The 17,194-nt window shown below is 35.7% G+C and overlaps 1 protein-coding gene across 5 annotated transcripts in view; it reads left to right on the top strand.

Moving 5' to 3' along the window:
• Positions 1–1,979: 1,979 nt before the first annotated feature.
• LOC123875464 (Down syndrome cell adhesion molecule-like protein Dscam2) overlaps positions 1,980–17,194 on the top strand; it is a 227,211-nt gene continuing 211,996 nt past the window's right edge. For all 5 annotated transcript variants that reach the window (XR_006798144.1, XM_045921300.1, XM_045921302.1 and 2 more), the window contains exon 1: positions 1,980–2,207. The gene's annotated coding sequence lies outside the window, so the exon portion shown is untranslated. The remainder of the gene's footprint in view (positions 2,208–17,194) is intronic.

Below are 17,194 nucleotides of genomic sequence, written 5' to 3'. Positions count from 1 at the left end.
TACATACCACCTTCTTGTAGTTAGTACAAATTGAGTGTTCAGATTGTACCTCGGTGGTTGCATTTTAAAAGATGTGCGAGTTAAGATCGCCACTCGAGGTAACATTGCCGCGCATGCGTCAGAATCAGGGCCGTCGGTTATCAAATATTAAATTATTAATTCAATTACAAAGTTTAAGTTTAGATGGTGTTACTTCATTGGATTAATTTTTGAATTTGGTATGAGTGTGCTCTAAATAGTTAATGATTAGTTCCGTAATACAATTATTTATGTAGGTACATTTTTAATAAAAATATTATTAAGTTGGTAAGTTTGTACATGATATTACATTTGCGAAGTAACGAGCAATCTAATCGATTAGGTTGGCCGCTAGCAATACCTTGGTATAATGGTAAGATTAGGACATTATGACAGTATACCAACAAGTTGAATACGAATCTCCAACTTTTCAAATAGTGTAAATATAACAATAATAGATAAAAATAGTACTTACTTAAAAATCCCTAAACTGTTGAGCTATTAACTGTTTGATGGAAATATTAAAACAAAAAAATTGTTACTAAAAAGAAATAACTATAACGAGCTGGCGAACAAAACAGTGTAATTGCGAGAAATTTTATTTTACAAGAGATGAAAAAAACTGAATGAAAACTGCTGAATATTTACTATGATTATATAGTTTTGATCAAAATTACGAACTTTAGATTCTAGTTTAGTGTAATTTTAGGACATTTTGCTTGGATATGAGTTCACATTTGTACGCAGTATACCAAAAATGCAACTATCAAAAGAAAAAAAGGATTTTGACCAGAACCGTTTAACACTGTTCTGTTCGCCAGCTCATCGATTAATTCTATGGACAGAAACTTTGATACATTCAGCTACGTTAGTAAAAAATAATCAGTGAAGCAAAATGATGCAGAAGACATCTTTATCATGCTTATTCAAAAGCTGTATCATTTTCAGTAGATCCTGAGATAACCATTCGACCATAACATTTTGACCTATTAAATGATAATAATCTACGAGGGATCTATATACCAAGGTTGATTAATAGAATACGGGTAAATTATTCATTAAATCAAACCCCTTAATTCTGCATAAAGTCCCTCCGTGCCGTCTTATCACCTTATAGTAAGGCGTTATCACTGGATTTGCTAATTTACTATCCACAAATGAATATTTAATCGGTGTGTGTGTCATCCCTGAAAATTCGGCTCGCCGTACAACCGGTCAAAGAAAAGGCGGTTTATGCTAAGCCCGCAGATGTGCCAAACCGATAATATTTAAAAAAAAAGTTTTTTTAAATACAGTTTAAAAAAAGTTACATTAAAAGTTTTTTTTTAGAAGAATACATGAAGGGGAAATCATAATATTAGGTAATTCTTTGAAAATGTTATCACAGCAGGGTAGCGACCGCATAATTTAGTTAATTCTAGGCTGCTTTAGGTACAATGTTCTAGTATGGTGGTAAGAATAGTTATAATGTATTCTCTATTAATCATCATTATAATTCATGATTCAAGATTATATCTTTTTAAAGGTTTTCCTCAATGATTTCATTCTAGTGACCATATTATGTTCTCTAAATTTTTAAGCTTTTTTGGATATTGTTATGGTATAATGATAAAACACATAAGGCCCAAACCAGACATTGCTCGAGGGCGTGTTCCGAAAATAAGAAGGTAGAGTCTGAAGAAGAAGAAGAGTGAATAGACGCCTTTTAGGCAGGTGCACTCCACCTTAGGCTGCATCATCTCCTACTTTTTGGTGTGATTGCAGTCAATCGCATGTAGTTAAAAAAAGTAAAGAAATAAGAAGGTAGTTACCTCGTTTTTTAAATTTTCAGTTAATACCTAAAGTCGCATCTGCGAATTTCGGGTTTGACTACGCGAGGCGGGCGGGGCACGCGGGGATGAAGCGACGCAGCCTCCCTTCCCGGCAACGATTACTGATTAGTGAGGCGGCGTGAGCGGCAGGCCCCGCGCGAGCTCATCATGCCGCCGGCCGCTCCACCACTCGTCTGAGATCACCCCGTTCTAAAAACATCCCCTATCTTAATCCTCCGATAAAACCAAGTCCCCCCGATCACCAAAGAACGACTGTGAACTGACCACGTGATATACATGTGCTTTTACTATTACTACGCAGTGCAATGTACAGTATTTGGTGGCTGATGCTTGTGTGTGTGTGACCGCGTGGTAAAGGTAAGTGACATTTCGTAAATGTAATGTTTCCTCTTATGTCACCCCATATTACTGGGCCCGTTGATGTCTTTATTATCCGCAATGTCATAAATATTGATGGGCATTGCTAAGTTAGTTTGGCGCTAGCAAAGTTATAATCCGGCTTTTATTACTGTTACACGACTATGGCGGTTTAATAGGTTATGTATTGTATATATAACCTACCACCTACTCTATTTCTTGGTACATATTAAGCTTTATATAATTTAGGAGTTCAGGTTAGTACGAGTAGATGACATAAATCTTATAAAAGTTAAACGGAATTTAAGAGCCATTTCTAATGTAAACGGGTTTAAGCTTTGAGGTTATATTTACTAGGGTTGTCTCATTATTAAATACCCCCTTAATAATTAACTAAATTACTAGTTTAATTAATTACTAGTACTTAGTAATTAAATGCTTTTTGTCTTTTCAATTGCAAAATATCTGCAGATCTGTAGATGTCTTTTTATGATTAGATGAACAAGTGTCGTTATTTAAGAAAATTGTACATAATAGGTATAGCAAAATAAAAATTCACTTTTTAGCATTTTATCACACTAATATTATAAAGGCGAAACTTTGTGTGTGTGTGTGTGTGTGTGTGTGTGTGTGTGTGTGTGTGTGTGTGTGTGTGTGTGTGTGTGTGTGTGTGTGCGTGTGTGTTTGTTACTCCTTCACGCAAAAACTACTAGACGGATTTGGCTGAAATTTGGAATGGAGATATATGATACCCTGGATTAGCACATAGGCTACTTTTTATCCCGGAAAATCAAAGAGTTCCCACGGGATTTTGAAAAACCTACATCCACGCGGGCGAAGTTGCGGGCATCGGCTAGTAAAACCATAAAATAGCGGGAATAAAAATGAACACTTAGGTATTTTCTTTAATAGGTATACCTACAACTGGTTGAACTCTCGCAGAATTACTCTCGGAATTTACATAAAATCCTTTATTTCCTCTCCCAGGCTCCTTTGTTTCGAGAGTTCTTAAGAAATGTGATATGAATCTTGTCATGGAACTTTGAAAGGATGAGGATATTAAAACATTGATATCGACATTGCTTTTGTATTTGTACATAAAAGGGGGGTTGAAGGTTCAGTAGTAATGATACATGATTTCTTGCTATGGGTTCCGGGTTCAACATTTTTTTGGATTTTAGTAACCAGTAATTTAAAGATTTCAGTAAGTATTATAATAAATCAGTGCATGCATAATGCTCGTGTTTGATTGACACTCTTCAAATGGCGCTGAGGACAGGATACGAACCTGCGCGAGTACAACCCATTGGATTTCAAATCCAATTTTTTAACCACTTGGACACCACAGCTTTTTTGGCGCAGCCGGTAGGATACGAACCTACGCTGCCATAGGGAATCTGATTTTGAAAGGGGATTGGGCTTAAAGTAATAATCCTTAGTTTAAAACTTTATTTTCAGCCATATTGTACTGAAATTTTAGACGGATAAGTAGTTATGTCCAGATAAATCCAACGCTTCCAAACATGACGCAGTTATGATGGGTAGACTAGGTACTTGAAGAATTCCTGTGAGCACCACCCAATATTATCGAGGTATTTAGCTAAATATATATAAGGAAAATATGACTGTTGGACTGATCTACTAAACCACAGCTCGAACTACTGGACGAATAAGGCTGAAATTGGGCATGCAGATAAGCTATTAAGCTAAGCTAAGAAAGGATTTTTGAAAATTCAATCCCCAAAGGCGTAAAAAACGGGTTCGAAATTTGTGTTCATAAACTAGTATTAAATAAAGTAATTATTTTTGTTAATGCCTTGAATTTTTCTTTCTTTCTTTTGGAGTGCCTCTTGTACCTCTTGAAGGTGGTCTAACTCTATTTTTCACATGTATAAAACAACTTAAATTGAAGCGTAGGACGTGAAATATTGAAGATAAACAGGCGTGGGGTGCAAACTGAAAAAATATAGCCTCGTAAAAACCTGTAAGCTTAGTATAAGATTTTATATCTCGCCAACGATGTGAGAATTCGAGCATTGAAACACTTTAGCAAAAAAGTAAAAGGACATCAATTAATCGCCTTGTATTAACAGGGCTCTCTCCGTCACTCGTTTCCACTCGTTTCATACAATCGTAGTTCCGATTTCATTTGAATATTAAGCAACCAAAGGCCATGAAATTTTGCAGACATATTCTAGAAACTAATATCTGTGTCTGTGGTGTTTTAGATTTTTCTAAAAATATGTAGTTTTAAAATTACAGGGGCTTCAAGATTTGTATGAAATTATTTAAGACCGCGTAACTTTGAAACCGAATATTTTAATAGAAATCTGGAAAACCACAGACATAGATATTAGTTTCTAGAATATGTCTGCAAGATTTCATGGACTTTGGTTGCTTAATATTCAAATGAAATTGGAACTACGATTGTATGAAACGAGTGGAAACGAGTGACGGAGAGAGCCCTCTTAAGATTAATAACAACCAGCGTGTGGGCACGACTTCGTCCGCGTAGACTACACAACTTTCAAACCCCTACTTTACAGCTACCGCTACTTAACAGGCATGGGGTGCAAACTGAAAAAATATAGCCTCGTAAAAACCTGTAAGCTTAGTATAAGATTTTATATCTCGCCAACGATGTGAGAATTCGAGCATCGAAACACTTTAGCAAAAAAGTAAAAGGACATCAATTAATCGCCTTGTATTAAGATTAATAACAACCAGCGTGTGGGCACGACTTCGTCCGCGTAGACTACACAAATTTCAAACCCCTACTTTATCCCCTTAGGGGTTGGATTTTCAAAACATTCTTCTTAACAAAAATTGACGTCATAATCATAGCTGTATTCCAAATTTCAATCTGACCTTTCTAGTAGTTTGACCTGTGCGTTGATAGATCAGTATTCAGATTAATCTTTAAGATAAGACGATTAATGTCCATGTATGTGTGAAATAGGTATGCAGGCTGTAGATGTTTGTATGAAATCTACAACCAGGCAGCGCTCCAAGCGGAAACGTTGCTAAAGTAAAATTGGTGGTAGATACGGGTTATCTGACGTCATTATGTTTCGACGCTCGAATTCTATCATCATCGGTGAGATATAAAATCTCATACTAAGCACACTGAGCGCGAATTATTGGTAAAGTGTTTCTTTTAGATTTTTCATCATTTTATACAAAAGTATTTATTCAATAAATGCTTGAGCAGATATTTTGATGTTTATTAATGGTTGTTCAATAAATTTCAGTGTTTTAATGTTTTCTTAAGCTTTGGTATTTATTTGGGAAAATATTTCTCGATTATTGCGCTGGGTGGAAAATTACTGTGAAATTTAACCTGAACTGAAGGACCTAACACTGAGTAGTAATTTGTAGCTACATTAAAGTTCTGTCAACAATTCTCTTCTATTTCTGGTTCGCTTAACACAGAACCTAGTGATCTGTATAAAATAGCTTGGTCAGCACAAACTCGTAAGTCAATATCCGGCCAAGAGCCAGCTGAGTTAAGTCCGAGTCAATTTTCCGCTACTAGCAACAGCTCAATGACTGAGACATACCTATATGTATACTCGCGACTTCGTCCGGATTTATGTTTTTTAATAAACTCGAGGGAACATTTTGATTTTCTGAAATAAAATGTAGCCCTGTATCCTATCCGTCTACTGGGTATTAGGTACTTACTTTAAAATAAATAAACACAACTAGGTAACTTGTTTATAGATTCTTTGAAATAGTTGACAAATATTAGGTAACGCCATTTCGCGCAAACATTGGCAAAGACTTCAATTTAATTCTAAATTCTGTGAACCCGACTAGATTTCGTCCATATTTCACTGGTATCAATGAAATGTAATTTTATTAGCTGCCTACAGTAAAATGCTTTCAGGAATCTCAAAATTATATACCTACTTAATAATGTGAGTATGAGGTAAGTAAAATATGTCTTATACTTACATAATCCTACAGGTTCTCTTAACTCCATGTTTGGTACTGTGTGGTCTTGTGCCGTCCTATTGTAAATGTATTAGCGCAAAATCAAAATAGGTAAGTAAGTAACTAGTAAGTATATTTTTCCCGATAATTCCATGTCAGAGCAGCGATTTCGCAAAATAAGGAACTCTTATCACGTTGGTGAAATATTGAATTAAATTAGAAGTCACGCGAAAATACGAGCCACATATTCTCTTTTTATTTGCAAACTGTTGGTAGCAACTGCCTAGGGCAAAAGGGGCAAAGTTTTCTGTCCTATCCTTTTTCATGCAATACTTTTTGGAAGGCACTCACTCGACCCGGTCAAGAAAGTATAAAAAAAATCGCATGTATTTATTGGATGTGGAACTTTTTTACATTGAAAACCAGAAAGCAGGCACTCAAGAGAAAACATGATGTATGTTTAGAGTATGTAAGTGTGCCTGGGCGAAGTTGTAAATACATATCATATTTTGTGATCTTTTTGTATTTGACTGCTATTATTAAACGGGTTCTTAAATTAAGGATTGAACAGTATCTGTGATGTTATTTTTAACCTCCGACCCAAAAAGGAGGGTGTTACAAGTTTGACGTGTGTATCTGTGTATCTGTCTGTGGCATCGTAGCTCCTAAACGAATGAACCGTTTTATTTTTTTGTTTGAAAGGTGGCTTGATCGAGAGTGTTCTTAGCTATAATCGAAGAAAATCGGTTCAGCCGATTGAAAGTTATCAGCTCTTTTCTAGTTTTCTTATAGAGGTTTTTGTATCGGGGTCTTTTTAAATTTTGAGTTCCTCCTTATTACTGTATGTAATTATGTATCCTAGCGGTAGCCAATAGTGAGAGAGTATCAGCCAATCGAATTTGATTTCGATCATCATATTGATGTAGCTGTTAAGTTTTGATGCTAGGTATATATTGTTAGGCCTGTTTCCATATTATCATAATGGTGCGACTACATTTACGGCCATTACGCGTTTTTCGACCGTTAACCGTAGGTGTAGCCACGATCAACGCGGTAATTTGATCAACGGCATTTATATTGCAGTTTTGCGTTAGACGATTTAAACCCCAATTCAATTGGCATTAGACGTTAACCGTTCAAGTGTGACCACTCAGTTTAACGCGTTGAATATCGCGATAATTATGGCGTTAACCCTAGTGTGACCCGACATAACAAAAACCTTGGTAGAATTTAATGAAAGTTTCACTATCGTATCACTTACTACACGAAGCTTTCTTATAGGAATTTCAGGCAGCCATTGGCCAGCAAACCAATTTAAAAGAAAAAGGTCGATGGTTTGCCAAAAACTGCAATTGGCTTTGTTCCGTCACAAGCAGTAAGAACATTAAGTCGGGTATCTACGGGGCATCCATTACATGTAATGTATGAGGGTAGTTATTTATAAAAGGGTGGTTAAATGTATCAGGCCTTATAGGGCTTCTTGTTAACAATATGTACTCAAATTGTGTAAGACTTTTATTTACTTTGACATGGCTTGCAAAACACGATATTTTTTTTTCTATCTCTTCTTGGGAATTTTTGAAAAGTACAACCATTAATTTTTTTGTAGGTCCTTCTAAATAGAAAAAATATTTCGAACCAATATTAACTTATATAACCTATTAAAATAATAATTACCTATTAGAAGATACTACCGATATTATAACAAAGCTAATAATTATAAAATACTAGCTGATACCCGCGAACTTCGTTCGCGTGGATGTGGGTTTTTTAAAATTCCCGTGGGAACTCTTTGATTTTCCGGGATAAAAAGTAGCCTATGTGCTAATCCAGGGTATAATCTATCTCCATTCTAAATTTCAGCCCAATCCGTCCAGTAGTTTTTGCGTGAAGGAGTAACAAACATACACACACATACACACACACACACATACACACACACACACACACACACACACACACACACATTACATCCTTTGTAATATTAGTGTGAAGTAGTAACTTATCTTTAAAGAAAACAAAAATATTCGGGTCAAACTTCAGTATTAGGTATACTGTACCTGTACATAATTTAATTCATTCAGAAGGTATTGCCCAAGCGATAAAAATTTTGCGCTGCTAGAATACAAGTTGCCCTATCGGGTGAAATTAGAACATTTTCACCGCCAAAAATATTCCAGAACGCGTTTAGATTACACCTAGCTTCGTAGCATTTAGATTAGGTGAAATTGGAATGTTTTCGACGTTAGGTAACGGTGTTTCTGAATAATATTGTTCTGTTCAAGTTATTTTTAACCCCCGATCCACCCCCGGGGTGTTATAAGTTTGACGTGTGTATCTACACAGATACACACGTCAAACTTATATCTGTCTGTGGCATCGTAGTTCCTAAACTAATGAATCGTAATAAAAATATTTTTTTAAAAACTTTCACAAACAAAGACTCAAACTGCACCCTTGCACCATAATTCAAATAAAATTATTATTCGTTTTATTTATTTACTTATTTAAATTGAAGCATGTAAATAAATAAATTGATGATGACATAAAATAAAAATAATATGAATTTTCTAAAAAAATAACCGAATAATCCCCTTTTTTGCAGAATTTATAAACATCCGAATTTTTAATCGCGATTTCTCAAAAACTTGAATTTTTAGATTTTCTATAATTCTCAAGGTGCGATATGTCAGATCCAGCTTGGTCAATGGAAACGTAGTTTTCAGATTCTCTATAATTCTAAGTCAGATCCGGTTTGGTCAATGGAAACGTAGTTCCGACATCAATGGTGGAAACTAATAGTTGATCGCAAGTTGAGTTGAACTTAGTGATCTGTGGTGATCGGGATTTGGAGCGACTGAAGTGCCGGCTCGATTTGCGGTTTACTTTGCATCCCTTGTTGAACTAGTCCTCTATTGATATTAGAAATGTTAAGCTTCTGCTATCCTTACTAATATTATAAATGCGAAAGTGTGTCTGTCTGTCTGTTTGCTAGCTTTTCACGGCCCAACAGTTCAACCGATTTTGATGAAAGGTACAGAGTTTGCGTACATCCCGGGGCCAGACATAGGCTACTTTTGCTCACTCCATAACTCGACCAGTAAACCCATATTTTGATTGAATTGATTATATTATTAGAGAATATGAACAAAAAAATATAATGATGACTTCGTCCGCGTGGATTTAAAAATTAACAAACCCTGTGGTTGATGAGAACGTAAGATATTGATTGATCTCTTTGATTTTCCGAGATAAAAAGTAGCCTATGTCACTCTCCAGGTCTAACTAATAGGTATTGTATCCTATAAATACTCTAGTCTCTTCCCAAGTAAAAAATCATGTCGATCCGTCGCGTTGCTTGATTACGACTTGATTGGAGGACAAACCAACAACCAAGCACATTTTTGCATTTATAATATATAGGTAGTGACCCGTTTAGAATTTCCACTTTTAGTAATTAAACAGTTACCTAACGATATCTCAGCGATCGTTTTTCATAGCATAAAATAAAAGAGCTACGCAGAAGATTGTTAAAGTCTTTATTAAACCGTGGTTAACGTCAGCGTGTCATTCTGTCATACCCCGTTCAAAAACTGACGTCACTTGTTCCTACCAACAATAGGTCCTCCAATAAATTAGGGTTCCTGCATTGAAATAAAATAGCCGCTGGCTGAATAAAAGGGGGAATTTAAATAGGAAAGCGTCAACGCGCTTGACGAGCGTACTTACCTCATGGTACAAGAGCTTGTGGTAAAGAGGCAGGTATTTTAAAATTCATTATAGGCAAACGCTTAACCACAATCACACCTGATGGTAAGTGATGATGTGGCCTAAGATGCGACACGTTTACCTAGAAAATGCCTGTTCACTCCTGATTTAAAGATACCAATTGGTAGAAAACGGAGATCGCGGAAGAGTATTCCAAACCTTAGCCATGCGTATTAGGGTGGATAAACTCACTCAATAATCATCATGATCAACACATCACCCTTATTACTTAGCACGGGTTTCCTCTCAAAAGGAGAAAGGTTTGGCCATATCTACCACGCTGGTGAAGTTCGGATTAGTAGGGCCCTTATAGGAGATAACATGCTTTTTACCTTTAGGTATATCTTCAAGTGAAAGTACCTACAACATTAATAAAATTCGATATCTAAGAAGTAGATACGTCAAAATTCCCCACAAGATCTTTGGCTATCCTTTTCAAGATGGCGGTCGCTCCACAGCCACTCTGGCGGGAAACGTGACAGCAGCTTAGTCGGTTCGGAATCAGGATGCAGGATATGAGAAATGTCATCCGAAATCAGAACACAAGGAAATGTAGGTAGTCATATCTTCAATTGCATTTATTTTGCTATTTAAATAGGTAATATACTGCACGATGACGTCGTGATTTAAAGATAACGGAAACTATTCTTTCACAACAGATAAGTTTCATCGATGTTTCTGTCAGCGGTTACTTGACGCAACAAGCGCTTGGATAAAAACTTTACTATTTATATTAAACTTAAAGGACCAATACATACTTATTATTTATTTACTTGTAGAGATTTTTGTGTCGGGGGGTTTTTTTAAATTTTAAATTTAATGTTTATTATGTCTATGAGCTAGGTTATTAATTTACGAGGTATTGCAGACGACTGATTGTAATAGTCGACTGATTATAATAATAGTAAAAAAGGCTTTGATATACTCGTACCTAAAATAGGTACGAGTATCACCAACTCCGGCGACTCCTATTTTTAACCGACTTCCAAAAAAGGAGGAGGTTCTCAATTCGTCGGAATCTTTTTTTTTTTAAATAGAGAAAAGATAGAGTCACGCGCCAAAGTAAACTTTTGCTATAAATCGGCCGAAAATCGGACACCCGTTCTCACGTCCAAAGGCAGTCATTGACGTTCTTATTTAAATACAAGTGTAAATTAAAAATTTATAACACCCCCGACAAGTCAAGGTTACAGTAACTAGAAAAGAGCTGATAACTTTCAAACGGCTGAACCGATTTTCTTGGATTTATAGCAAAGAACACTCTCGATCAAGCCACCTTTCAAACAAAAAAAAAACTAAATTAAAATCGTTTCATTAGTTTAGGAACTACGATGCCCCAGACAGATACACAGATATACCGATACACAGATACACACGTCAAACTTATAACATCTCTCTTTTTGGGTCGGGGGTTAATAAATAGGTTTCCAAAGAAGCGGTTGTCTGTCGTAGCTTCAAGATTCTATCGATACGCCACTTAGGCAGCTCTTTTATGAACATCGTGAAAGTTACGTCTCTTGCCGGATTGTTTGCCGATTTGTTATGCTCTTGTAATTTGATATGTTGCTCTTATCTTCGTCGCTCGTACAAATATTATGGTTATCAAGCTTACATAACATCATTTTCCTCACCTAACTAATTTTTATTGTAAAGCTGATTTCACATGAGAAATCTAACAAACAACACGTACCTACTTATACGCATTACGAGTACAAATGCAAAAGTGTTTCTGTATGCTATGTTTACAGGGTTCATCCGTCTAACCGATATTGACGAAAATTGGTACGGAGACTGCTTAGGCCTTAGATCATAAAACATAGGCTACTTTCTACCCCCAAAAATCCACGGGATTAAAAAAAAATATTCCACATGGATGCAGTTCTGGACATCATCCATTTGGTACAGAGATAGCTTGCATCCCCAAGAAGAATATTGGCCACTTTTATCGAAAATCAAATGTTCCCACGGGATTTAAAAAACCTAAAAGTCGCGAGCATCAGCTAGTAGTAAAAAAAAAACTACTATCCAACACACCTTTTCACCATAGGTTGCCTGGTGGAGATTGCTTTAAGCAATAAGGCCATCTTTGCATACAATTGTTTTTAGTTTATAGTTTCTTGTTTTGTCTTGGGGTTTTTCTGTTTTGTTTGCAATAAAATCTATCTATCTAGTTGCATATGAGAAGAAGATAAGCGAAAATCCTGTACTGAATGTATTGTATACATACTATATTACTCTGGTTAAATGATGTCTGTCCTCTCATCCGAGTTTCACTCGTCTGCCTATAATTACTTACCTCTCTTCGAATCGTCGACCTATACATATGTTTTCCTTGTATAAATCAAACAGCCTTGTATTACCACGCTAAAGATTAAAATAATTTAAACACTACGTTTTGTTGACTGATTGCACAAGTGTAAATTAAAAATTTATAACACCCCCGACAAGTGAAGGTTACAGTAACTAGAAAAGAGCTCATAACTTTCAAACGGCTGAACCGATTTTCTTTGATTTTTTATAGCTAAGAACACTCTCGAAGGGGGCTTACCTTTATAACAAAATTTGAAGATTTTAAAGATTTTATTGGATAATAGCTAAGAACACTCTCGATCGGACCTTTCCAACAAAAAAAACTAAATCAAAATCGGTTCATTAGTTTAGGAGCTACGATGCCACAGACAGATACACAGACACACACGTCAATCTTATAAGACCCCTCTTTTTGGGTCGGGGTTAAAAAAAGACTAAATTCTGTTCACAAAACTATGGCAAATATAAACAAATCAGGATCTTTATTTGTGTAAACACAGCCTTACATCTGTGTAACAATACTGAGAAAGATATCCGCAGGCGTTGCCGTACCTACAGTTATATCTCACCTCAATTTCTTATGTAAGACATTAATTGTAACATACTCGCAAACAGGCTTTGTATCTCAATTGTTTAATCATGAAGCTTTGGGGAATGCCTTTTTCATCTTAGCATTTTTGAACGGCTTTGACTCCCTTGACGGGTCTTGACAGACACGACAGACAGACAAGCAGACCGACAGACAGACAACGAAGTGATCCTAGAAGGGTTCCATTCGAATCCATCAAATCAACATTTGAATTAAATTTTTATTAATATTCAAAACTAGCTGACGCCCGCAACTTCGTCCGCGTGGTTTTAGGTTTTTCGAAATCCCGTGGGAACTCTTTGGTTTTCCGGGAGAAAAAGTAGCCTATGTGCTAATCCAGGATATTATCTATCTCCATTCCCAGCCAAATCCATCCAATAGTTTTTGCGTGAAAGAGTAACAAACATACACACACACACACACATACAAACTTTCGCCTTTATAATATTAGTGTGATGTTACAATATGTACCTAAAAACCTTACCTATATGATAGGTATAGAATATAGGCTATATCGATACGTCTTATCATGTTATTCAGCTAGGTATAAGTACAATCGTAGATTTCCATTTCTGGACTGAAAATTCAATACGCATAAACTTTCAAACCTAGTTACCTACTTACTTATAAACTTAAGGGTGTTAATTAGCATAAAACTGGACTAGTTTCCTCTCAAAGCTCTTTTGATAGCAGTTCACTAAGTAAGCTATTGTATAGTAATTACCTTTTCCTTTAATGATTCTATATTGTACCTTCTTACAGTTTACTTTAAACGTTATACAAAAGTAATTAACATTTAATTACTTGCTGACTCGCCACGGCTCCGCACGGGTAGTTAGGCTTGGTCACAAAGCAGCTTCTAGAAGTTGTAATAGAAAGGAACTGTATTTCGGAAATAGTTCTAGCGAACAGAGGAATAATAATTATGTATGTGGCCAAAATATATTCAAAAACTAGAGGATGCCCGCGGGTTCGCCCGCGTGGATTTCGGTTTTTTGAATCCCGTAGGAACTCTTCAATTTTCCGGGATAAAAAGTAGCTTATGTCCTTCCCCAGGATGTATCCCAAGTCTGTACCAAACATTAAAATCGGTTCAATGTTTGGGCCGTGAAAACGTAGCAGACAGACAGACAGACAGAGGCACTTTCGCATTTAAAATATTAGTAAGGTTGTCTCGATTTTTGTGACTGTCATTTATATTATTACAGGGTTTGTAGATTCATAAAGCTTGTACTTTGTTGCTAGTTTTATCTCAGTAAAATGCGGAAATGTACAATTGCGGATGGTGGTAAATCTTGATCATCAAAAGTAGGTAGGCTTACAAGAAATACATTTATTTTGATTTTGAAATCTCGAAAATTATACATAATTTAAGCTTTCAGCATGTTATGAAATTCATATTTAATTCATACTTCCAGGTGTAATTATGTCTACCGGTTAATTTTTCACAGTTCTACTAAGTATCTACGATCTTGACGAAAGTATTATTGACATAGAGATAGGTACTCGTAGCTTGCATCGAGATGGGCATAGTATACCTACTTTTAATCCAAAATAAAGAATTGCTACGCGATTTTTAATTTTCTTAGTTTTTTATACTTACAACAAAAGCTAAAAAAAAAACTTGACGAAAAAAAACTTCTTTTTAACTTAAATAAAATATACAAAGAAAAACCAGCATAATAGCATTTCTTTTCCTCAGTTGTTCAAAAGCTCTTGAAAAGTACCAAAGTCTAATTTATAAAGTTAGAGGGGAACCAGCGGCTCGCTGGAACGACTTATAATACAAAACAATGTAAAAACACGGCCGATACTTGCCTACTACAATACTTGTTACAATCATTGAGTTCTGAACTATAATATTAATTAAACATTCAAGTTACAACTTTGAAGTTTGAAAAACTTGAAAACTTTAATTTGAAAAGTTCCTTTTGAGGACCTTTGTGAGGCACTTTGTTTTTAAAGTAAAATAAGAGTTGTATAAAATACTCGATTTATCAGTTTTAAGCATACTGATAAATCGAGTATGCCATGAGTTATTTTACTCCAGCATAATATTTAGAATGCCGAGATGAAATAGTAAAACGTTTTTAGATTTTTATGTTAATAAGTATAAATTAAAAATTTATAACACCCCCGACAAGTGAAGGTTACAGTAACTAGAAAAGGGCGGAAAACTTTCAAACGGCTGAACCGATTTTCTTGGATTATAGCTAGCTAAGAATACTCTCGATCAAGCCACCTTTCAAACAAAAAAAAAACTAGGAGCTAAGATGCCACAGACACACAGATACACACGTCAAACTTATAACAGCGCTCTTTTTGGGTCGGGGGTTAAAAAGAAAAAAGCAGTGACAGCCTAGCAAAGATCAGTAACAACTGGTAATAACATGGTAATAACCATTAAAGAGTGGTACATTCCTCGATAATAATATAATAACATAGTGGTTTAGACTTCTATTCGAGGGGGTTCGATTCCGGTCATGCACCTATTTCTTTTCGGAGCTAAGTACGAGTATATGCGTTATAACCGATTAATTAATATCACGGAAACCTCCATGCCTTAGAGTTCTCCATAATATTCCCAAAGGTGTGTGAAGTCTACCAATTTACACTTCGCCAGCGTGATAAACTAAATCCACTTATACTAAGACGAGACTCGTGTTCAATAGTGCATTGGCGATAAGTTGAAATCAATGAATGAATGTTAGAAAGGTAACTATCATAATAATTCATTTTTACAAGCTTTACGGCTTAAATAGTTTCTGATTAAAACGTCCGAATAGAATCCACAAAAACACACACACACACACACACACACCGAATCCCGAAGTTAGATCTCTTAATTATCCCTTTTTTATAAAAAAACAAAAAAAAGAACGTAGAATCTTAATTAATTGTACAATACAGATTACCCAATAAAGCAGCAGTGGAATCCACAATAAATGTAGCAAAGGAACCATGCAAGGCATATAAATTTCCCATTTCGCCGACTGCAAGCTGCTCAAAGCTACAATTTAGCAGTAAATGAAGCGTTAGTTTGTAGAAATAAATATCGAAGACTGAGTAAGCGGAATGAGCGAATGTAAGCTGGATTTCTCACTTCACTTGCAACGTGTTTCGCTTTTCTAGTAAAACACACGGAGAATAGATAAGTACTTATAAATAAAACTCTTAAGTCTTAGCCTAGTGTTCAAGACGCCTTCCTCCTATTTGGGAGGTCGGAGGTTCGATTCCGAACACGCACCTCGAATAAAGAGAGAGAGAGAGAGCCCGCGAGGGTCAGACCTTCGTTATTTTATAAAAGCTGTTTCTGTGCGTATTGTGCCCAACACAGGGTCGAATGATCCGCGACTATGAAGTTTAGGTACTGGTGGCTTTGGCAGATAACAGGTAACAAACGTATAAAAATCTTACGTCAAAGTATACAGTGTAATTTTTTTTATATTTTAATCGAAATAGTATTAGAAATCACACAATCACAGAGATTTCATGTATCGCCAGACACTTTGTGTCGTGGCAAGCTATGGCAGACACCCTTAAAGTTTAATAAATTATTAAAGTTTCAGTTTACAGCTTTTATAAAATAACGAAGGTCAGGCCCGCGCGGGCTATAATGGTCCATTACTTTTTCAGAGCTATGTGCGTTTTAAGAAATTAAATATCACTTGCTTTAACGGTGAAGGAAAACATCGTGAGGAAACCTGCATGCCTGAGAGTTCTCCATATTGTTCTCAAAGAGTGAAGTCTGCCAATCCGCACTTGGCCAGGCGTTGTAAACTATGGCCAAACACCCTTCTCATTCTGAGAGGAGACGAGTAAATAGGTACACTATATAATTGCAATTAAACATTGTAGAGGAACATGACAGAACAAACAATCTCAGATTATCTATTGCAGTTCACAAACAATTGTTTTCCACGCTGCAATTTCGCAGCAAATAAAGCATTGGTTTGCGGAAATAAATATCAAAGCTTGAATAAGCGAAATAAGAGAAAATGCGCTTGCCTTCTCAGCTCGCTTGCTATGTGTTTTGCTTCTCAATGAGCCTACTCCCTGGTCCTAGAACATGTATTTACTTCAAAAACTTCTAGTTCTTAGTTAAATTGTTTTTGTATCAATGGATACTAATTACTACAAATACTGACTACGGGAAGAAAACTAGGTACCGTCAGTGATAGTCCCATTTAAAGGTAAAGATCTGACGATTTAAAAAAATGGAGGACAGAATAATAACAAATCACTCGCAATTAGTGTAAAAGCTTGGTAAAAGAAGGTTTTTATGTATTAGCCATACCTACGTTATACGTAATACTTCTTACATAAATAATAAGTAATTAATTATTATGTTCTTTGTAAGTAGCATATTAATTTTTTTTTTAAA

The sequence above is a fragment of the Maniola jurtina genome, chromosome 20, assembly GCF_905333055.1.
Source record: "Maniola jurtina chromosome 20, ilManJurt1.1, whole genome shotgun sequence".
NCBI lineage: Eukaryota > Metazoa > Arthropoda > Insecta > Lepidoptera > Nymphalidae > Maniola > Maniola jurtina.
Note: the sequence above shows the minus strand (reverse complement) of the source record. Positions and strands in the feature narration are given on the sequence as shown.